Here is a 25,018-nt window from a genome sequence, read left to right as displayed (position 1 = left end):
TATCTGTGAACAATGGCCCAATAACTTGCCCCTTTGTATTAATAGAAAACTGCCTTTGGGCAGAAGATTCCCAGAAAGAAAGTGGGGCTGGACTAGGCTATTGAACTTGAGCCGCTGATATGATCTAAATACCATAAAAGGCAAAAGCTATATTTGGACCTGGTAACAAACCCAGGCTGACTAACAGCACATGGTTCATTATTCCATTTCCTTCTGGGCTCTCCTGGGCTGCAGCTAAGGAAGCCTATTTAGACTTCCTTTTTTGTCACAGTTCCAAAAATCACATGTTGCTGAAAGGAGCGCAGCAATCTCGACCTAAAGTTTGGAAAAAAGAGGAATGTGGAAAGCTGATGATAAGCACCCAGACCAGCTTGATGCTGATTTAATGATCTGTGGCTCGTGTTTGGAAGAGAGAGGCTTCGATTATTCTAATTAGTCCAGAACAGTGGAAAAAGACACTGCCAGCAGGATGAACAGATATTGGACACCAGGAATAACCCAACCATAAGAATGAATGGGTCGGGGGTTGGTGGCCAGTGGAGTCTATGATGTTGGGTATATTATGGGTTCAGACAACCGCCCCTCAGGCCAGTTCTAGCATAGAATGAGCTCAAAAATCTGCCCAGGGAAAGGACTGTGGTTGCTAAGTCCCACAAACGCCTGTCTGTCCTCAGCGTTCCTCCGGGTGCCGACTTCATTTACTGTCTCCAAACCAAGGGCTGCAAAGGAGCATAATGACTTTATTGGTGATGAAAGTCACACTCAGGAGCCTCTCCTTGGAGATGACACTTCCACCCCACCTTGGTCTCCCCGAATGTGCAATGGAGATCTTTTCCTCGTCATGTGTTCATTCTGTCTCCTGAGAAAACCATCCTGGGGGCACTGCCACTGCCATTAATACCTGTGATCCACGCACACTAGGAGGAAATCGGAAAAGCTGGTGTAGAGCTGGAAACAAAATTAACCTGACCTGTGAGAGGGGCTTGTCACACTGTCCGGTGCCTGTTGCCGTGGGGTCAGATCAAATGTCTGATCAAATGTCACTTTCTCAGAGCTGTCTTTCCCGTGCTCTTACTGAAGTAGACTCCTGGAGATCATGTTGGTTGTCCACATGGAATGTTCGATTCCTCAGTCATCAGCGGCTTCCCTCACTGCATGCAGGTAAGGTCTGGATATCTAGGTTATGACCGACCTAGACAGCATATTAAAACGCAGAGACATAACTTTGCCAACAAAGGTCCGTCTAGTCAAAGCTATGGTTTTTCCAGTGGTCATGTATGGATGTGAGAGTTGGACTATAAAGAAAGCTGAGCACTGAAGAATTGATGTTTTTGAACTGTGGTGCTGGAGAAGACTCTTGAGAGTCCCTTGGACTGCAAGGAGTTCAAACCAGTCCATCCTAAAGGAAATCAGTCCTGAATGTTCATTGGTAGGACTGAAGCTGAAGCTGAAACTCCAATACTTTGGCCACCTGATGTGAAGAACATCAGGGAAAAGACCCTGATGCTGGGAAAGACTGAAGGCAGGAGGAGAAGGGGACGACAGAGGATGAGATGGTTGGATGGTATCACCAACTCAATGGACTGAGCAAGCTCCAGGAGTTGGTGATGGGCAGGGAGGCCTGGCGTGCTGCAGTCCATGGGGTTGCTCCCGCCATACCACCCAGTTACCTATTCCAAATTTAGATCCAATTCCTTCTTTCTTTCTATGTTTATTTATAAACACAGCTAAAGTTTCAAAACAGCAAATAACTAAATTCTTAATCCTCCTCCAACCTCTGTCTATGCTTTTGAAACCTACATATGTTTCAGTAATGTTTTTTGAAGATATCCCCCATACCCCTGTCCAAAAAAGAAATCCCACAAGTCATTTTTTTCCATATTTCCTTCTTTTCTCCTCCTTCCCTTCCTTTTTCCTCCCTCCCTCCCTTCCTTCCTTTCCTTTTTTGTGTTTTAGAATACTTCAAGGTAAAATAATCCCTTAATGTCTGTGCAAGGAGACAGAGATATGCCTGGATATTTTTATATTCTCTTCTAGACTCTTAAGTCCTGAATCATTGCATTTGTTTGCTGTTTTTTTTTTCCCTTCAAATCAGCACCTATGGGTGAATTTGCTCTGTCAAAGCTGAATTAGTCTCCATCATTTAAAATGCCAATCAACCACTGAGCCAGCTAACTCACTCCCCTTCAAATGAACAATACCCAACCCACTCAAATCTAACCAAACACCTCTCCAAGTAATTCATGTCCTCCTTTTGGATAAAAGTCAGACAACCCATTTTCCTAATTGGTCTTGCTCTAAATGCCAAATGGAAATTCAGATACAAGCAACTCTTTCAAAATTCTTTTTCTGTAAATGTCCATTGTTCTCCAGTTCTTTATTACATAAAATTCTTCTTATTAGAAAACAGTGTGGAGAAGACTGCTTGGGAGGCCACCGCCTTCCAGCCTCCCTGCTGTTCAGGAAGGATCTGCTGTGAATGGTGGGGATCAGGCTGGAGGAGCTGGGGGTGCTGGTGTGACTCTGAGGAATTGAATTGTTGCTGTTCAGTCCTGTCCGACTCTTCGTGACACTGGGGACTGCAGCATGCGAGGCTTCCCTGTCCATCACCATCTCCCGGAGTTTGCTCAAACTCATGTCCATCGAGTCGGTGATGCCATCCAACCATCTCATCCTCTTTTGTCCCCTTCTCCCCCCACCTTCAATCTTTCCTAGCATCAGGGTCTTTTCCAATGAGTCGTCTCTTCACATCAGGTGGCCAAAGTATTGGAGCTTCAGCTTCAGCATCCATCCTTCCAATGAATATTCAGGATTGATTTCCTTTAGGATGGACTGGTTTGATCTCCTAGCTATCCAAGGGACTCTCAAGGGTCTTCTTCAGCACCACAGTTCTAAAGAATTAATTGTTTGTCACTCAGCTTTCTTTATTGTCCAACTCAACTGATGCTGAAGCTGAAACTCCAATGCTTTGCTCACCTGATGTGAAGAACTGACTCATTGGAAAAGACCTTAATACTGGGAAAGGTTGAAGGCAGGAGGAGAAGGGGATAAGGGTGAGATGGTTGGATGGCATCACTGACCTGATGGACAAGAGTTTGAGCAAACTCCAGGGGTCGGTGATGGACAGGGAAGCCTGGTGTGCTGCAGTCCATGGGGTCACAGAGAGTCAGACATGACTGAACACTGAATTGAACTTCAAAAACCCTAGCTTTGAGGTATTCCCCTAAATCTATCACTGGAATTGGACAAACCCTACTGCAGCCTGTCTGGTGGTGGGAATCCTTGGAGGCAGAGATGCCAGGATTTCATGTAGGATGAAGATAAGCCATAAGCTAATAAAAGGGTGTAAGTCTGGGACCCTCCTTCCAGCTGCGTAGTACTGTATATAAGATCGAGATGTTATTTCTTTTACTTATCAAAGAATATGGGAAAGGACTGCTGCTGCTGACTGTGCGGTGGGATGGGGAAGGAAGGCCTATCCTTTCAGCTTCTTCTTGGAACCCCCACCCTTGAGGAGCCTCCTGAGATAGAATTTGGGTGGAGACTATGCTGGAGTTTGGGCTTGTTGGCACATTAATGAGATCCTGAGGTTTTTGCCTGAGTCTGCAGAAGGGCCAGGCAGGGTGGGAGCACCTCCATCACTGGAGGGGTGAGGCGCTTCTGAGTTTTGCCATGGATGCTGGGATTTGTCTCCCTGCTTACCTGATCTGGTCCTGGAAGCTGTCTTGTTAACAGACTCTGTAAGGCATGGAGAACCCTGGAATCTGTCTAGTATTTTCACCCGTATGCGGCTCAAGCGGGCGATGAGGCATTCTGTTTCCTTTTGCTGGGACACCAGGAGAGCCCCAGTGCTCTGGGCAGGATCCCACAGCACATGGCAGAGATGGAGGGGGTGGAGGAAATATCAGGGCCGGGGAGTGAGGGGAGTGAACATGTAGCAGGCTTGGGGCAGGGCTGGAGGACCAGGAGTCTCAGACTGACACAGGCAGGCCACAACCAGGGCAGCAGTGCTTACAACGTGTGACCGCGATCTGCCCCCGTAGAGGGGGAGGCTCTGAGGAATCCAGATTCACCCATATTCTAACTACTGCCCACTATACACTCTATGTCCGGACTTCTCCTGTGGCTCAGACAGCAAAGAATCTGCTTGACAATGCAGGAGACACAGGGTTGATCCCTGGGTCAGGAAGATCCCCTGGAGAAGGGAATGGCCACCCACTCCAGTACTCCTGCCTGGAGAATCCCACGGACAGAGGAGCCTGGCGGGCTGCAGTCCACGGGGTCACGAAGAGTCGGACACGACTGAGCGACTAGGGCTTTCACACTCTGTGTCTAGATGCATTTTAAAGAAACAGTTATGGATTTGTATTATTGGCTGTGCCGGGTCTTCGTCGCTGCGCGGGCTTTTGCGAGCTGTGGCGAGCGGGGGCTGCTTTTTGTTGCAGTGCTTGGGCTTCCCATTGTGGTGGCTTCCCTTGCTGCAGGGCGCCAGCTCTAGCATGCGTGGAGCTTCAGCAGTTTAGGCTCATGAGCTCCAGAGCCAGGCTCAGTAGTTGTGGCTCACGGGTGTCATTGCCCCTTGGCACGTGGGATCTTTCCGGATCAGGGATTGAACTCCCATCCCCTCCATTGTCAGACAGAGTATTAACCACTGGACTGCCGGGGAAGTCCTAGATGCATCTAGTCCAGAGGATGGCCAGCCCCTGCCCCTCACTCTGCCGCATGTGAGTGTGTAGGCATTGATTACGGGCTTTCAGCCAGCTTCCCATAATGTTCACCAAGCTTGGTTCTCTTTGCAGCTTGGCCTTCCCTCCTCCTCACCAGCTCATACCACTCTGCCAGGCAATCGCCCCGGCCTGGCTGGGCTTTGGGGGCACATCTGCTGGACACAGCACTCAGTCACACAGATGTGCTGTTCCAATCCACGCCCTGGGTGGTTCTCTTGAACCAAGCAGAGCCATTATATACCAACATCAACAAACATAGAGCTCTTTGGATAAAGCTCAGCAGACTTGACATGTAACTGTGTGTATCTCCAAATAAGATTGGGTAAACCAATCAGTTTACCAAAATGTGTTAGGGTTTCAACTCTGGTCAAATCAGTATTTCTGAGAGTCAGCCATGGGTCAGACACTGACCTAAATGCTGTTAGCTTACAAAAAGGTCTTTGATTATGTTCTTAGACACTAGTTATTCTTCAGAAAGGTACAGAAATTCTTTATTCTAAAATGCCATTGTTGATATTTTCCTAGGGGAATGTCTTTTCCCCTTGCATTATATACATTTTTGCTGATGCATGGGAAAATTATTTAAACATTTTCTTACTTCTGATCACTTCACTGGAAACCTTCATTAATCCTAATTTTTTTATCTGAAGTTTCACTCCTCATAGTATAGGATTGTGTTGTTTGCAAATAATGATTTTTCCTTGTTATTTATAATATTTATTTCTCTCAATAAAATTCATAAGCATTTTGTAACTCACTGAAGACTTTTTTTTTTCAAATGATCAAATGTGCCAAAATTTAGTTTACTTCCATCAGAACTAATCTGATCCATATGGGTAGGTAGGTAATAGTATGTAATCATGAAATGTGTTCTTTGTGGATGGCTGCAGTGGTTCAACAAAATTAAATTTTATTTCTTGTCAGAGAAGCATATACTCCAGTATGTAAAATACTTTTGGAAGCTATGTTTATACACACAACTTTACCAAAAAAGAGGTTTAATAAAAACACTGAAAATTTGATTAAGTGGTATATGCATATGAACTTTTATACTCTTTGTCTTTTAAACCTCAAATAGACTTTGTAGAAAGTTTAATTGTCCCACTGAGGCTTTGTTAAATGTATCGTGTTCCTGGGCATTAGGTGACAAGGCTGGACTCTGGGGGGTGGGTGGACTGGGTCCTGGGAAAGTAAAGGGGAGTCTCTGCACTAAGTCCTTCTGGAAGACGGGGGAGCTGTGGGCCATAGAGATGACACCCATCCAAGATGGAATCCTGGCCTGACCAGCAGATAACAGAAGGGAAGGCAGCTTACTATCGTTTAATGTTGATCATGAGCGCCCCCTCGCTGAGAACAGGCGGTCTTGTTGAACACAGACCTTTTCAGGATTCTTTATACGTGTGCCCATATCTCTTTATTTCTGCTTGTTGCTAGACCCACCCTTCATTGCTTGCTCTGTGATGGTGGAGCTGGGCCTGGTGAGCATCTCCGCTCAGCAGCGGGTGCATGGTTAATGTTCTGTCAGTAGAGTGCTAGGCTGACAGTAAAGCAGGATGAATATCACTTCCTTGTACTTGTATGATTTTTTTTTTTTTTGGTGTGATTCTTTTTTTTTGTTTTAATCATACTGAGGCAGCAAGATGGCACAAGGGGAGGAAAGTCTAGTGATGCTCAGCTTGCTAGACATTTCATTTCAGAGGCATCCCTGCTGGTGGGCCTAACAGACACCCCAGTGGTTGGCCTCTCAGCCCTCAGGTTCCTGCATTCAGGTGGGGTGCTCCCAGTCCAGCTGCGGTTCCTGGCCTGTAGTGTGGTCCCCCAGCACCCTGTGGGAGGCCCTCAGCTTGCCAATCCCAGGCCCTATTACCCTGTCTTGTAACCTTTGCCCACCACTGTGGTCAGCTCTGATTCAGGTGAGCCCAGAGAGCCTCTCCAGCATCCAGTGGGCTGCAAGCACACTTCTTCCAATGAACTCTGAACCCCTGCCTTCAGAAGGGGTGGGCTTCTGTTCAAGTTTGCTCTTTCATTAGACAGTCTTCATCCCATGGATGAAGTTCTCTTTATCCCTTTATAGTTTAGAGTTCTATTTATCCCTTTAATCTCCTGTTATAGTTAATAATTCTTTACATTAAAGTTTTTCTGTTAAAATTATTGTGTGGTTTCTGTTTTCTAGTTAGACCCTGATACAAGATGATTGTAGAATAATTGATAGAAATATTAAGTTTGTTCCTCTGTATATTTTACCTCCTTCTTGTTTGAGGCCTAGCACAGGAGTGCTAGGGTCCTGACCCTGACAGGTGTCAGCCCTCAGAAACTTGTTCCCAGTGGGACTTGGTCCCCAGGAGCTGATGGTACCTAAACTCACTGAAGATTTTCATACTTAACAAAATCACTGGGGAGAATGGATAAGAACTTAAGATATAACATTAGCACTGCTTGTGGGTGAGGGGAACCTGGAGAAGAATGGCTTGAATTTCCTGCCAATCCAGAGGGATGGGAACTCAGATTTGCATTCAAGTTGATTAAAAGAAAAGAAAGAAATCTGACATTTCCAGTTACTCAGTTTTATGGCAGTTGTATTTTTTTTGTAATCACAAATTTTTGAAACAAATATAAAATCTGATATGAATTCAATGATGTTTCTACAAACTTGCATTTTATTATTTATAAAGCATGGACAAACATTTAAAAAGTGGTATATATATATATATATCACTTTATTTATTTATCATTTAGTCCATGGACATGATGATTTCCTGCCTGAAGGTAACAACTCCACAGCTCCACTGGGATCAGAGGCTCACAGGTTGGGGCTGTCCTTATATACGATGAGAATGGAAATGATGCTGATTGTCATCTGCTTGATAATACACAATATTGAGATTGTAGTATCTTTTAAAAACTCAGCAAAAAATGCAGAAACCTGGCTTTCACTTGCAAAGCCTTCAACTCCCCCCTCTTTCTCTTTGTCTATATTTTGAAAGGATAAACAGTCCTTGTTTGTTTGTTTTGTTTTGTTTTTGCACTTAAACATTGTTCCTTAGAGAAGATGCTGCTCGGGATGAAATGCACTGACCCTGCCTGAACAGATAAACGACCAACCCCATTGCATGAGTAGTTGGCTGCTTGCCCCTGGAACAGGTCTGTGTGTGTGTGTGTGTGTGTGTGTGTGTGTCCTCAGTCATGCCTGACTTTTTGCAACCCCATGGACTGTAGCCCACCAGGCTCCTCTGTCCATGGGATTTTCCAGGCAAGAATACTGGAGTGGGGGTTTCCATTTCCTCCTCCACAGGATCTTCCCAACCCAGGGATCAAATCTGTGTCTCTTCCGTCTCCTGCTTTGCAGGCAGACTCTTTACCACAGAGCCACTCGGGAAGGCAGGGGTGGGGTGGGGGGATTCGGGGCAAACAAAAGGGCCTAGAACTTGATCCTCTACCAGCTATCTCTCATCCCTGAATTTCTGTCTGGAACTACTGCTCTCTGGCAAACTTTTGTCCTTCTCTATCTTTCATACTTTAAATATAATATTTATATGCTAATATTGATGAAGATGGGAACTACTGTTTCACTTTCTGGGAGACAATCACTATACACGCCTATTTGGTTTCATAATGTTGGTCTGGCACCATCAAATTAATCCAGAGAATTGAAATATCCATGGGAAATTGGAAATGAAGAAAACAAATACAACATGAGCTCTAAAAGCAGTTTGTTTAGCAAAATCAGGAAATAAAGCATATCGCTTTAAGCTTGATGGAATAGAATAAAGTGATAACACTTTGGCTTCCTGACTTTCATTTCCTCTGCTCTGCCTTTTGACCATGAACTTGTGACTTAATGTCTGTGGGCCTGAGAGCCCAGGGCCAATGAGAATGTTCGACTTCTGCAATTTTCAACTTCTTTCCTTCAGTTCCCTCCAGCCCCTGAGATTCAGTCCTTTGTCTTGTGAGCCACTTTTTGGCTGAACTGGAGGAGGGACTTCACTATGGTGTTGGAAAGAATTTCTTGAGCAAATTCACTTTACCGATCCAGGAAATAAGCATTCGGGCCTTAGATATGTGACTTATGGGGATATTAGGCATTCCAGTGGCTCTTTTGGTCCAGTATGGGTATCTGGAAATTATATGTCAATTCCCACCCTAATTATGGAGCCTGAGGTCTCCTGGCTTCACCACTGGGAGACATGGTGATTAAATAGTCACTGAAGGATGATGAATAGAAGGAAAAGCAAGCAGCCTCATAAAATGGGAAGGTAAAGGGAAAAGGGAACTTTTACATTTTGCTATTTTTTTTCTCTTGGATTGTCACCAAAAACTGAGTTTCTTTAGTGCCAAAGTTTTCATAATTCTATGTAACGACATGAGAAAAATCACACTATACGACTCCTCTCTAGTTAAACACAGACATCTATATGCACTCTCAGGAGCAGGCGCTGGGATGTTTGTGTCTGTTCTTGGATGGAAACCCTGTGACCGCAGAGGGAAGAATTAACAGGAGTCAAGGATGGAAGCTTTCCTCACTCATCTTTTATGACAAGGAGAGCACGAACCACCGAAAGCTCAAGTGGAAACTGGTGAGGAGCTGAGGTTTGGGAGAGGCGTCCACGGGGGGTCTCCATTTGCCGACTGTGGGCTCTGCTTTCCAGCCATGGTCCCCGGGCAGTGGGTGCCGCCTGGACCTCTGACCCTCAGTCCTTCCTGGGCTCTTAGGCACTCATGCCTCCTCTCCTCCCTCCTCTCTCTTGCACGCTGTTGCCTCTTTGTGGTGAACAGGAAATGTCTGCTCAGTTCGATCTGAAACTTTGAACGGGACTGACCGAGGTTGGGTCAGATGAAACACGCTCCAAAGAAACCTGCATGTTTGGCAAAAGGAAGCAAAAAGTGAGAGATGTCGATTTTGTTTTCCAAGGAAAACACCACACAGGACTTTCTGGTTGTGGAATAAGAGTTGTAGGAACTGGCTCCAAGCACAAGTTCTTGACTGTGTTTCTGAGCATCCTGGGGTCTTCTACGGACTCAGCCAACACTTGTCCAGGGACCTCCCTGGCTTCCGTTTCACTGCCTGTGAGAAGCAAGAGTGTGAAGCTCAGGGCTCATGGCGGATGAGGAGGAGGCGGCGAGGCGTGTGCTTGCGTGACTTGTCTGACTCCGCCTGACAACTCTGTTTCCGTTCTGCGTCTCCATACTTCCCACAGAGACCTAAGACTCTGAAAAGTGTGTAATCAGGACAGCCCAAGATGTCCCTGGTTTGAATGTTCAGTGTAAATGTTCCTCAAAGCATAGTCGAACTTGTTGGGTTACGAGTTCTAGTGTTAGGTATTTATTGTTTATTTGGCTGCACCCAGATCTTAGGGGCAACATGTGGACTCTAGTTTCTTGACCATGGGTCGAATCCATTGGGAACACAGTCTTAACCACTGGACCACCAGGGGAGTCCCACAAGTTCTACTTTTAGATTTGAGGAACATGGTTATAGGGCTTCCAGCCGGAGGGTAGTGGGGTGGTGGCTATCCCATTGACCCAAGGTATCCCATTCCCTTTAGGTTCTGAACTTGGCTGTTTGCTTCACCCAGTTACCTAAGGGCTTCCCAGGTGGCACTAGTGCTAAAGAACTTGATGCCAATGCGAGAGAGGAGAGACATGGGTTCGATTCCTGGGTTGGGAACATCCCCTGGATGAGGGCATGGCAACCAACACCAGTATTCTTGCCTGGAGAATACCCATGGACAGAGGAGCCTGGTGGGGTATAGGCCATAGAGTTGCAGAGTTGGACATGACTGAAGTGACTTCACACACACACACACACACAGCCAACTAAGGTGCTGGGGTTGAGAATGGCTTATTGGGTCAGCTTGCAGGAGGATTCATCTTTATCACAGGTAGTCAACTTCTCAGCTGAGAGGCAACCAAATATTTTGTGTTTTCAACTGTGGGCTACACACATGAGCAGAAATCCAAATGTGTGAAAACTCTTCAAACCCTTTCTTTGTTAGGATGATGATTTGAGGGGTTCAAAGATTAGATGTGACCTGAACATGAGTCACATAGGTGGAGGCTTTGGTCAGATCCTCTTTCCTGATGCCAGTGATCCTGCCTAAGTTTCATGATTAAAATGTGAAAAGCTCCAAAAGACGCGATGAATTGAAGATTCACTGTGAAATTGCTGATGTGAGCAGGAATCTCTCAACAGAAGCAGCCTAATGATACGTCTGCATTCCCGTAACTAAGTTCAGGAAGCAAATAGCTCTAGCTGGCAAGGGTTAGTTAGGTCATGTATGTTACTTATTTAAAAAAAAAACAAAAAAACATTTTTTTTGTTTTGGAGAAGAGGTTGCCCAAACAGTATCTATCCTGAGGCAGTGGTTTTCTAACTCTTTATCCTTCAGATTTTTTCCCCTTAAATGAAATGTTACTCAGAACAAGCTAGTATTGAAACAGAGCTGCGCTAGTTGGAGCCCGGGTTGGGAGCGGAGTCCTTACTCTTGGTTTTTCCCTCCTTGAAGCAGACTGAGAACTTCTGAGGAAGTGCTAGCCTCTTAAAGAATGGTTGGGAACGGCATTGAAACAAAAGGCTTTTTGGAGTCTGCCTGGTATATGCTAATTTGACTCCTACTGGGCTTGTCAAGTAGCCCATCAAAAGATGGCCTGGAATCCTCCAGCCTCTAATACAGTCAAAGAAATACTACCTTTGGCCGTAAAATAACACTGTGCCATTTTCACCGGAGGAAAGAGTCTCACTCAGCCTAGGTAGGTGTTAAGAGCAAACCACATCTCTAAGCCAACCCATGTAGGAAAATAGAGTTGTATCTTAATTGACCTTCCTGTTTCAAAACACGGTAGAAGGCAGGCTGGTGCCTCTGAGATGCAACTGGCAGGCAAATGAAGCAGCTGCACCTCATGTCCTGAGTTGTTCACGGCTGTGTGAGCTCGAGGGGTGGGTAATACATATTTTCCTCTTTTCGTCAAAGGCCTGCGTCGGGCCAGATGACACTTGGAAGCTGACCTCAGAAGGCTCTGTTTGGAGGGCTGGTTTGTATCATATGATGAAAGTTGTGGGGATGATCACAGGCCAGTTGTTTACTGTGCCAAGCTGGGTCTCCATAGCTTCAAATTCATTCCAATATAATTCAAAACATGTGCTCCAATATGCATTTTCTTAAGGTTCAAAATTTCCTTGTGATGTGCTTTCCATACCGTTTTGATTTGAAAGCAGAAAATGAGTTTTGGCTTGGCCGAAAACTTGTGTGTCCGTATATAAGTGTTTTAAAATAAACCTTTTAAGAATAAAAATCTCGAAGAATGAAGGAGAGAACCAAAGACAGATCATAGTTCTGAGAATTGAGGCAGGTGAAGAGCCCAGAGGAAAAGGCTAAAAGTAGTACCTCTCAGTGCAAAATGATGAGTTTTGTCTTTACAGTTTGTAATTTAGTATGCCCTCGCTCCCCTAAAAATGTGTTCTTACATTTAGACATTATGTCTGTGACATCTACAGAAAGAAGAAAAGAGCATCAGCCTCTGTTCATCCCGTACCAGCTTCCACCTGGGGCAGAGGTCACCGTCTCCAATGCCTCTGGCGACCAACCAGGTCAATTATGTGAGCAAAACCAGTCTGCGGCCACCTGGACACGGGTGCTTATTTTTTAATTGATTAATTATTTTTTGATTGGAAGATAACTGGTTTACAATATTGTAATGTTTCTGCCATATATCAGCATGAAGCAGCCAAAGGTACACCTATGTTCCCTCCCTCCTGAATCTCCCTCCCACCTCCCACCCCACCCCACCCCTCTAGGTCATCACAGAGCACTGAGCTGAGCTTCACTTATGTTACAGTAGGTTCCCACCAGCTATCCATTTTATGCATGGCAGTGTATATATGCCAATCCTAATTTCCCAATTCGTCCCATCTCCCCTTCCCCACTCTCTCTCTTTTTAAAAACGTTTTAAAATTTTTGGCCGAGCTGCACGACTTTCAGGATCCTATTTCCTGGAGCAGTGGTCAAACTCTCAACCTCTGTGAGCGCATGGAGGACCTAACCACTGGACCACAGGGAAGCCCCCCACCCCTTCTTCACCAGCCTCCTGACCTCACTAAACTCCCCTTTCTTTCTCACGTTGGATCTGAACCAGTTACTCATTTATACTTGGCTCCACTCGCAGATGAACCTTTCTCATGATCACCAGCCAGCTTCAAGTAAGAGGGACCCCACCCCATCTCCTACTTAATCCTTGGGTACTGCCCAGTTAGGCCCGCTGCCATTATTACTTGGGAGAGTGAGGCCAGACAGAGAACAGACAGGGGTTTGAACAGCTGAAGGTGAGCATCCAGAAGCAACTAGCATGGGGGGCGGGGAGGTGAGAGTCATAGGTCAAATGTTCTAACTGTGGCAGGGAAGTTCTGTCTCCTTTTGGGGTGATGCCAGACCCACCAGGCCAACAGATACAACCGGCCAGACCCACAGGTACCCAGTTTCAGGAGCCTGGGAAGGGCCTGAGGGGTCTCCTGCCTTTATCCCAGGTGGCTGAGGCAGGGAGGGGTGATGCCTGAGATCAGGAGAGAGCTGTCTGAAGCGGGTAGAGGAGACAGTACCCAGTGTCTACCCAAGGCCAAGAATAATTCCTGTTCCCTCCAGCCAGACTGAAAAAGCTTGTAACTCATGGAGAATTGGATAGAGTACGCTGAAGGATCTGATTACAAGGTTGCTCATTGATCACAATAGTGGGGAGTAATTAATTCTAGACTAAACACTGATTTGGTTTTGCTTGATAAGGCTTAAATGCAAGACCCAAAAGGATCAAGCGGATTCTAAGAAGCCTAAATGCATCCCAGAACAAACTTAAAGAAAATTTATGGGCATACAAAATTAGACACTGTCTAATGAATTAGAATTTGAAATATGTGACACCTAATTACAAATTCCCAACTATGCCAGGAAGAAGGGAAATGCAACTCATAATGAAACGTCAATCAATTGAAAAAAACCCAGAACTGACTACAGTCAGTTTAGAATTAATAGACAAAGACATTAAAGATTGATATTACTGTTTTAAGTATGTTTGAAAGTTAGAAACATGGAAATTATAAAAAACTATAGTATAGCTTCTAGTGATGAAAACTGCAATGTCTCAGATGAAAAATACACTGGATGGAACTGATAACAAATGAGACGTTACAGAAGAATGGTTTAGTGAAAAGATTGAAGGCCCAGAAATAGAAACCATGAAAAAAATTATTTTAATTTCCCTCTTTCTTTTTAAAATTTATTTTAAATTGAAGTATAATTGCTTTACAGTATTGTGTTGGTTTCCGCCACACATCAGCATGGTTCAACCATAGGTATACATATGTCCCGTCCTTCTTAAACCTTCTTCCATCTCCCACTCCACCCCACCCCTCAAGGTTGTCACAGAGCACTGGAAACCATGCAAAATTTGCTAGCCTTCAGAATTGTATGACAGTAAGTTTCTGTTGTTTAAATCACTTACTTTGTTGTTGTCACAGCAGCCCTGGCAAACTAGTACTTACTTCAATTAAGTCGAAGAGATTGTTGGATCAGATAAAAAGTGAGACAGAACTGTATACTGTCTACAAGAAGCACACTTTAATTATAAGCTGACAATAGGTTAAAAGTGAAACTATGAAAAGAGATATATCATGCTAACACTAATCAGAAAGCAGGGGTGACTACATTAATATCAGACAACATGGATTTCAGAACAAAGTAGATTAACAGAAATAAAGAAGATCATTTCGTAATGATAAAGGTGTTAGTTCATCAAGAGGTCATTACAATCATAGACATTTATGCACCTAGTAACTGAGCTTCAATATATATAGCGCAAGAACTGGTAGGATTGCAAAGACAAATAGCCAAGCTACAATCAATCATGTCAGAGATTTCTTTTTTCCTAAAACAATATTCATTTTTGGCTGCGTTGGGTCTTAGTTGTGGCATGCAGGCTCTTGCTTTGGGCACGTAGGCTCTCTAGTTGATGTGCTTAGTTGCCTTGAAGCATGTGGGATCTTAGTTCCCCAACCAGGGATGGAACCCGTGTCCCCTGCATTGGAAGGTGGATTTTTTTTTTTTAATGTGGATCATTTATTGAATCTGTTACAATATTATTTCTGCTTTATGTTTTGTTTTTTTGGCCATGAGACATGTGGGATTTCAGCTGTCTGTCCAGGGATCAAACTACACCCCCAGCATTGGAAGGCAAAATGCTAACCCCTAGACTACCAGGGAAGTCCCGGAAAGTTGATTCTTTCACTCAGAAGTACCCATGTCCAAAACTTCAACGTCCTTCTCTCAATAATGAATAGAACAAGTAGACAAAAATCTTCCAAGGATATAGAAGAGGACCTGAGCAAACACTATTAGCCAATTTGACCTGACTGGCATTCCACATAACCACATCAGTGTACACATTCGTTCCAAGTGAACATAGAACAGTCCCTCAGATAGACCGTGTATGGGGCCCTAAAAGAAGTCTGAATACATCGATGAAAATTCTAGTTATACTCTCTGATCTAGTTATACGGTGTATATAACGGAATTATATTAGATGTCAGTACAGGAAGGTCTCTGGAAAGTTTCTAGATGTTTGGCAATTAAACAACACATTTGTAAAAAACTCTGGGATCAAAGAAGTGTTCAAAAGAGAAATTAGAAAGTGCTTTGCACTGAATGAAAATGAAAATGCAATATATAAAAATTTGTGACATGCCACTAATTCAGTACTTACTAGGAAATTCAGGGCACTAAATGCCTATATTTCGTAAAGAAGAAAGGTCTCAAAATCAATGACTTCTACTTCCTACTTAGGAAACAAGCAAACAAAAAGAGCAAACTAAAGTAAGCAGAAGAAAGGAAACAGTATAAAAATTACTGAAATAAACTTCAAGAACAGTAGAGAATATTAATAAGCCAAAAACTGCTTCTTTGAGAAAATCAATAAAATTGATAAACCTCAGTCATACTAATCAGGAAGAAAAGAGAGCAGACAGAAATTGCCAATCTGAAAAACGAGAGATCCGATATCATTGCAGATCCTACAGATACTAAAGGACAAGAGAAGACTGTTCTGAACGATCTTATTCTAATAAATTTGACAACTTAGATGAAATGGATACTTTCCTTGAAAGACACAAGCTATCAAAACCACCCCAAAAGAGACAAATCACCCAAACTGTCCAATGCCTATTTAAAAATTTGAATTTGTAGTTATAAACTTCTCACAAAGGAAATTTCAGGCCCAGATGCTTCACTCAGGAATCATACCAAACATTTACAGAAAAATTATGTCAAGTCTACCTGAAGTCTTCAAGACAATTGAAGAAAAAGGAAATAATACTTCACAAGTCATTCTATGAGGCTGAAAAATGAGTGTGTTAGTTGTTTAGTCACGTCTGATTCTTTGCGACCCCATGGACTGTGTTCTACTAGGCTCCTCTGTCCATGGAGTTCTTCAGGCAAGAATATTAGAGTGGGTTGCCATTCCCTTCTCCAGGGGATCTTCCTGACCCAGGGATCGAACCCAGGTCTCCCACATTGCAAGGGGATTCTCTACCATCTGCGCCACCAGGGAATCATTATGAGGTTAACACTACCTTCTCTAAATGGTGGGGACTTCCCTAAGGATCCAGTGCTTAAGACTCTGTACTTCCAATGCAAGGAGCTTGAATTCCATCACTGGTTAAGGAACTAAGCTCCTGCATGGCCAAAAAAAAAGAAAAAGATAATAATAAAACCAGATAAAGACATTATAAGGAAAGAATATTATCATGAGAAGAGTTACAAAAATTCTCAATACAATTTTAGAAATTACATATTAAATTGAATAATACATTTATTCCAGGAGTGCAAAGTTGTTGTCATGAAACTTGAAAATCAATCTATGTAATTCACAAACTTAAACCCCTCCCCCATAAAAACAAACCAAAACCAAACCGTATTTTCACCTCAGTAGACTGAGAGAGAGCATTTGATAAATTCAATAGTCATTTACAATAAAACTTCTCAGTTAACTAGGAATAGAAGGAAACTTGTTCAGTCTGATAAAGATGTGTATTTAAAAAAACCGCTTCTTTTTTCATCTGCCTTGTAGTCAAGTACCCCACAGAGCTATGGATCTAGTGGAAGTAGCACAGGTTTCTGTGTCAGAAGCAAAAGTTCAAATCAAAGCCTTCCTACTGCTATGATCATACACATGGCCTATAATAGCCTCTCTGAGCCTGCGTGTTCTTGATTGTAACACAGAAATAACAGACAAACAACTTATGCTATGCGACTGCCCAGCACTGCTTGCACACTTTAAAATTAGTGCCTTTTCTTCCCTTTTTCTTAACTGGTTCTGATGAGGGTGAGGTTGGTCCAGGGCAGCAGTTTTCAGCATTTTTCTTAGCCACGAGTATCTTCTGCAGACCTGAGAGGCAAAGGGCATCAGAAGGTTTGCTCTGGTGGACTACAAGAGCTTTCATTTCCTCCTTTTTGGAAGGATCTGGTGGAGTGGAATGGGGAAGAGGCTAGGAGGCAATTGAAGGAAGATAAGACACCTCTAAATCTGCAATTGGGCTCTTTCTGAAAAAACCCAACCAGGTTTTTGGCAATAGATTATCATTCTGGGCTTGTAGGACCATGGGTGTCCAGGCTCAGGTTTCTAGCTAAGATTACATTTGAGTGTGGAACATGGGGGAGGTTAATCCATCAGGACAAGATCTGTCTGGTTCAACGTCAGGAATGGCCTCTAAGTTCAGAAGTGCTCCAGCTAGAAGGCACCTTGTGTTCTTCAAGGCTCTGCTGCCCAAGGTCACAGTTACAGAGACCAGTTAGTTATTTGCATGAGATTAATTTCATCCCTTGCCAGCAGCGCTATTACACCATACTTAGCAATCAGGAACTATCTGGAGTTCGTTTTGCCAGAGGCTGATATTTCATGCGTGGTCTTGAATGATTCTGAAGGCAATGTCAGGCTTCCCAGGAGGCTTGTTAGCCACATTCAAGAGGCGAGAACTTGATGAGGGGGCCAGCAATGCCCCTGCCCGCCAATGAGCGCATTTTGTCAGGTGCTGGATTTCGTGATACGCATGAGAACGTTAAAAATGCTGGGAACCTGGCAGTCGAAGCCGGAGGTCCGAGAGATGTCAGCGTAGCAGCCATGAGAACCAGAACAGACATTGTCATCAACTGAACACACACACGCACACACACGGTCACGAAGTCTGGGGCGAAGCCTAGGAGAAATCGGGTGAAGAAGGACTTGGAAAGCGGTGGTAGTAATGTGAAACAGACTGTTTTAGGCCAGAGGATCAAGGTACCCTGTTTGACAGGATCAGGTGTGCAGCATCAGGGGCGGTTAGGATGGAAATGAGAGATGAGGTCTGATAGAAGGAAGAAAATGAATAACATTTGAAACATTCAAAGCACTTACGTCAAGTTTAACCCTAGTACCACAGCTCAGAACCTAAAAGTCATGTCAGACATTTAAAAAAACATGTTATTGAAGTCTAGTTGATTCACTATGTTGTGTTTGGTTCTGAGGTACAGCAAAGTGATTCAGTCATACATATGTATGTTCTTTTTCATACTCTTTTCCATTATGGCTTATTCAGTTCAGTTCAGTTCAGTCGCTCAGTCATGTCTGACTCTTTGCAACCCCATGAATCACAGCACGCCAGGCCTCCCTGTCCATCACCAACTCCCGGAGTTCACTCAAACTCATGTCCACAGAGTCGGTGATGCCATCCAGCCATCTCATTCTCTGTCGTCCCCTTCTCCTCCTGCCCACAACCTTTCCCAGAATCAGACTCTTTTCCAGTGAGTCAACTCGTCGCATGAGGTGGCCAAAGTATTGGAGTTTCAGCTTTAGCATATTTCAGTTCAGTTCAGTTCAGTCGCTCAGTCGTGTCCGACTCTCCGCGACCCCATGAATCACAGCATGCCAGGCCTCCCTGTCCATCACCAACTTCCGGAGTTCACTCAAACTCATGTCCACAGAGTCGGTGATGCCATCCAGCCATCTCATTCTCTGTCGTCCCCTTCTCCTCCTGCCCCCAATCCTTCCCAGCATCAGAGTCTTTTCCAGTGAGTCAACTCGTCGCATGAGGTGGCCAAAGTATTGCAGTTTCAGCTTTAGCATCAGCCCTTCCAATGAACACCCAGGATTGATCTCCTTTAGAATGGACTGGTTGGAGCTCCTTGCAGTCCAAGGGACTCTCAAGAGTCTTCTCCAACACCACAGTTCAAAAGCATCAATTCTTCGGCGATCAGCCTTCTTCACAGTCCAACTCTCACATCCATACATGACCACGGGAAAAACCATAGCCTTGACTAGACAGACCTTGGTTGGCAAAACAATGTCTCTGCTTTTTAATATACTATCAAGGTTGGTCATAACTTTCCTTCCAAGGAGTAAGCGTCTTTTAATTTCATGGCTGCAATCAGCATCTTCAGTGATTTTGGAGCCCCCAAAAATAAAGTCTGACACTGTTTCCACTGTTTTTCCATCTATTTCCCATGAAGTGATGGGACCAGATGCCATGATCTTTGTTTTCTGAAGGTATCAAATCTGGTCTCCTGTGCTCTGCAGTAGGACTTTGCTGTTTTTCCATTCTATGTATAGCCGTTTGCACCTGCCAACCCCAAACTCTCAATCCATCCCTCCCCTACAACCCTCACCTGCTTGGCAACCACAGTCTGTTCTCTATGTCTGTAAGTCTGTTTCTGTTTCATAGATGTGTTCGTATTTTATTTGTTTATTTGCTTGTTTATTTATTTATATATTGGCTGTGCCTTGTGGTTTGCGAGCCCTTTAGTTCCCCCAGGAGGGATCGAACCAGGGCTTCAGCAGTGAAAGCGCCAAGTCCTAAGCACTGGACCACCAGGCAAGTCCCGTCTGCGTTATAGTTGTGGTTGCACAAATCGCAAGCGATATCATCCGGTGTTTGACGCCAGACATTTTTACCCTTGAGCGCTTTCAGCCTCCGGCCCGGGAGGTTTCTACAGCCCTGCTCCATGGCCATCCCACTGGTTATCATCTCACTGCCTCTGGCCTTCCCCACTTGAATCCTTGCTTCCTCTCCTCCCCTCCCACCTTCTCTCGTCTCCTTGTCTGATCGCTGGTTCCCCCACGGCCCCCCACTGCACCTGTCTTGGTGGCTCAGGCTTCTGCACGCAGATATTCCACTAGATCTTCACCTTCTACTCAGAGCAACTTGTGAGGCTTATCTCCCTTCCTAATGAAATTCTGGCTCTGGTTCAGATAATAAAAATTCCCCTTGATGACATTGAACCTGCATGTTCTGAGGAGTGTGGGTTAGACAGTTATGTGTGATAAGTGACTTGGCTTCTGTCTGCAGGGCACTGTTTTCAGGTGTCGCCTCTAGGTTTTACCCCCTGGATGACTTGAACATAGTTTTACACTCACACTTGATAAATCTTTGGAGCCATACAAATAGTTTGCATTCACTGTTGTTCCAGTGTCCCCACCCGTGAAACGGGGTCCTGTGAGCGCTCAGTTGTGTCCAACTCTTTGTGACCCTGTGGTCTATAGCCCACCAGGCTCCTCTGTCCATGGGATTTCCAAGAGTACTGAGTGGGTTGCCATTTCCTTCTCCAGAGGGTCTCCTTGACCCAGCGATCGAACATGAGACTCCCATGTCTCCTGAATTGGCAGGTGGATTCTTATCCACTGCGTCACCAGGAAAGTCCAAAATTGGGACACTAACAATTATCAGAATTTATTTACTCTACATTTTGATCTGAAGGCTGCAGAAGCTAACATTATCACTGACTCACATGGCTAAATAGTATTGGTCACCATTTTTGTTTTTTTATTCTTGTGATTTTAAGAATACATTTTTCCTATGACCAGGATTTTCCTAGAAAACTTGTGGTCCAAATATGCAGCCGTCCAGTCACACTCTCCATCCTTTTGAATGGAAATGCACTGACGTCTGTCAGAGGGGCTTTTTGGACAGGGTCTCAGGGCTGGGGAAGGAAGGGCAACAAAGAAGGGACCAAGGTGAAGAACCTGGGAGCAGAGAGGTGGCGGGCCAGCACAGTGCCCGGCAATGCCCAGGACTAGGAGGAGTAACGGCTATTATTAGTTTAAAAATTATTTTATTTATTCTCCTATTTAGGCTATGCCAGGCCTTAGTTGCAACATGCGGATTCTTAGTTGAGGCATATGGGATCTAGTTTCCTGGCCATGGACCAGGTTTCTGCATTAGGAGTGACAGTCTTACCATCCAGACCAGGAAGTCCAGTGTCTTGATGTGTCGTTTATGTATGAATCATGGACTTGTTCTGAGTGATGTGTGAGTTTGTATGCGTCTTCCCCACTTGAGTGTGTAGGGGACCCAGTCTTTCTTGAACAGGAACTTCTCAGCAGAGGTGGCCTGCCCACCACGGGCTCCTCTTAAAGAGGGACACCTCTCACTCTTAAGTCCTCCAGAGACTGAATACACCTCCCATATTTGACTGGTTCATCAAATTATGTAAATTCAGGAATAATTATGAGGGAAATGATAGCTTGCGGCGAACGGTGTTGGATTTGTGATCTCCAAAGAAGATTTAGCTTCGGGACCAGGGACCAGTCTTGATCACTCAAGAGCTTTGGTATAGCAGAATTTTACTAAAGTATACCGGAGAAGGCAATGGCAAGCCGCTCCAGTACTCTTGCCTAGGAAATCCCATGGATGGAGGAGCCTGCGAGGCTGCAGTCCGTGGGGTCGCTAAGGGTTGGACACTGCTTCACTTTCACTTTCACACATTGGAGAAGGAAATGGCAACCCACTCCAGTGTTCTTGCCTGGAGAATCCCAGGGACGGGGGACCCTGGTGGGCTTCCGTCTATGGGGTCACACAGAGTTGGACACGACTGAAGTGACTTAGCAGCAGTAGCAGTAGATTAAAAAGGTACAAAGAAAGCGTCTGACATAGGATGGAGGGTGCCCCCTGCTAGTTTTAGCAAGCTGTTTTATGTCTATTAGAAAGCTGTTAATCAGATAAGAGAGACACCAGGCCCCTCTCCCACAGTGTGCATTTTTGAGATAGGATGGCTGGAGGTATGTCATCCCCTAGCCATAAAACAATTGATATGAATACTGGTTTGTTGATCTATTATCAGCCCAAGGTTTGAGAAAAGAAAAAAGTTAGTCTTAGGTGGAACCATTTTGAAGAAAGGCAAAGTCCAAAGCAAATACATAGTTTCATTAACATAGCTTAAGAAAAACATTTCCATAGAGAAACCTCCTTTTAATTTTGTATGGGGAAGAGAGAAAAATCTGGCACTTGTAGTTTGTTTCCTCCTGCTGCTTAAAGGAGAGATAAAAAATGTCTGACACTTGCAGCCTATTTCCTCTGTTTGGAGACCCCTGGCCTTCCTGCCTATTACCCTCTCAGAAGCACGAATCCTGTGAGTCTGTTTTGTAATTAGAAGCGAAAGTCCTCTTCCTTTAGGCCAGGCATGATGTCCTTCAGCTTCTCAGGCCTGTCAGCCTCTCCACGTGGATGAAGCCCTCTGTAGACAAAAGAAAGGCTCACAGGGCTTAAGCAATGGGTGGGGGGGAGTTCTCTCCATTTGCAGGGAAGAGGGAGGAGTAATTCCATGACAATTTATCCATCCAGAGAAAGAAGACCATGGCTCAGGATTTGGCACAAGATGGCTTCCCAGGTGGTGCTGGTGGTAAAGAACCCTCCTGCCAATGCTGGTAGACGTAAGAGACAGTTTCAATCCCTGGGTTGGGAAGATCCCCTGGAGGAGGGCATGGCAACCCACTCTTGCCTGGAGAATCCTATGGACAGAGGAGCCTGGCAGGCTGCAGTCCATTTGCACAGAGTTGGACACAACCAAAGCAAGTTAGCATGCATGCATGGAAAAAGCCATAACATCAGGAAGCAAAGCCTGACTTTATTTCCTGTATAACTGGATGCAACTTAGATGTAAATTAGTGGTGACTTCTGCAGAATCTTAATGTGAGTCAATAGAACCTGGTTCAGTTCATCTTCACCAGGGGCCACCTTCGTCTTGGATTTCCTGGGGTCCTGGTTTTGTCTTGGTTTTCCTGGGGTCCTGGAGAGAGGAGATGGTCTGAGGACGGGATGCGTGTGCCAGAGTGTTTTCCATGAACAGTTCTGTAGCTGGAAACAGATGTGCCAGGTGGCTGGCTGGCCAACAGCGTAATGGAGAAAGCATTAGAATATAGATCCTTCCAAGCAGGGTTAGCTTGACTGCTTGATTCTCGGGAGTGTCTCTCGTGCCTTCAAAACGGAGAGGAAACCAGCCTTTTCCTGGTCCAGGTTCTGTGGGCTTAAGTCGGCTTTGGCTTCCGTCGCTCTGTGCTTTGGGGCTGGCCTCGCCGCATCCCTTGTCTTGCTTGGTCTCGTCGAGAGCAGCCACTGAAAACTGCGGACAGGAGCTTAGCATCTTGGCAGCTCCCATGGAGAAACCATGTATAGCATCCGCGGGAGTTGGAAGACCTGAGTTATTTCCCGTTTGCCTCGTGACTGGAGTGGTTTCCAAAGGGGTGTGTGGCAGAGACGGGAGAGGCTGGCGCCCATCGACTCCTGCCCTGGAAATAACAGGGTGGCGGTCCCCCAGGATTTACAGGGAGATCTGGTAGGATCTGAGACTTGGAACCTCATTCAGATGGATTCACAGGCTACAAACAAGTCATGCTGGAAGGGGATTGTATCTGGCCACATCTCTGTCCTTTGTAACTTTTTAAGCCTGACGTCTTTGGCTTGGAGACCATGAATTATGGAACTGTGGTGATTTCAGACCTTAGAGACCGTCCACTTGAACCTCACTCTTTTATGGAGGAGAAATTGGGAAAGTGAGATGTTAACTGAGTTTCCTAAGGTCAGTTACAGAGTGGGGCTGGAGCTCGGCTCCCGCGTCCTTCCTGCAGCATCACGCAACGTTCCCCGATTGTCCTTCCCTGCCCCCTTTCTTGCACCAACGCAAACGGTGGGTTTTTTCATGTTCTCGGTGGAGAACTTTGCACCAGAAACCACGGCCCCCTCCCCGCTGCGGCCCCATCCTGACTGAGTCTTTCTGTCCTGCTGCTAAGTCACTTCAGTTGTGTCCGACTCTGTGCGACCCCGTGGACGGGCAGCCCACAGGCTCCCCCATCCCTGGGATTCTCCAGGCAAGAATCTGGTGCATATTTCCTGCAAAGGAGTACAAAAACCAGGGTGTAGAATCAAGATACAACACATGTTTAGAGATTGCCGACTCTGAGAAGGTTTAACCTGAAAACTGTGAGTGGTTTAGAACATGGGCCCTTAACCCTGGGGCCACAGAGCAGTCCGTGGCCCATTAGGAAATGGGCCGCTTGGCAGGAAGTGAGCAGCGGGCAAACCCGAAAGTTTCCCCCCATCCCCGTCCATGGAAAAGCTGTCTTCCATGAAACTCATCCCTGGTGCCAAAAGGTTGGGGACCACTGGTTTAGAGAAGACATGACTTAAACCACGGAGGTGTATGCTTTCCAGGTAACACAGTCACTTGTCTTGTTTTACAAGTTGGAGGTGACTTTTGTACCTCACGCGCTGTCTTCATCTCCTGGGCCTCCCCACCTGTCCTCTGGCCCCCAAACACAAGACGCAAGTTTCTATAATTTACTAACCTTTCTATTTCAAGGGGCTTCCCTGATCGCTCAGTTGGTAAAGAATCCGCATGCAATGCAGGAGACCCCAGTTAGATTCCTGGGAGTTTCTAAGATCCCCCCTGGAGAAGGGATAGGCTACCCACTCCAGTATTCTAGGGCTTCCCTTATGACTCAGCCAGTAAAGAATCCGCCTGCAAAGCAGGAGACCTGGGTTCGATCCCTGGATTGGGACGATCCCCTGAAGAAGGGAAAGGTTATCCACTCCAGTATTCTGGCCTAGAGAATTCCATGGACTGTATAGTCTATAGAGTCGCAAAAAGTGGGACATGGCTGAGCGACTTTCACTTTTCTCTTTCAAACTGAGATTCTGCTTTGTGTTGGAACCTGGCTCAGCTACCAGCCTGCTCCTGTTCTTTGCTGGTGACGCTCTATGCTCCCTCTGCAAGGGGTGTTGGGGCCCCACCAAATGGCCCTGGGCTTGCAGGTTCCTCTCCTGTGGATCAGCTGTTTTATCAGACACTATTTCATCAGCCTTCCCAGCTTCTTCCTGTCTTTTCTGTTGAAGTGGTAAACGGTCCTTTTCTTCCCTAAACACTACTTTACAGTTGATTCCCGGGTTTCGTTTTAGCCGCTTTGAACAAGTGAGACGGAATCCCACCCGGCCCTGGGTTTGGATGCTAAGA

This window comes from Moschus berezovskii, chromosome 10 (genome assembly GCF_049115385.1).
Source record: "Moschus berezovskii isolate FMDL1 chromosome 10, NW_MosBer_1.0, whole genome shotgun sequence".
In the NCBI taxonomy this organism is placed as follows: domain Eukaryota; kingdom Metazoa; phylum Chordata; class Mammalia; order Artiodactyla; family Moschidae; genus Moschus; species Moschus berezovskii.
Note: the sequence above shows the minus strand (reverse complement) of the source record.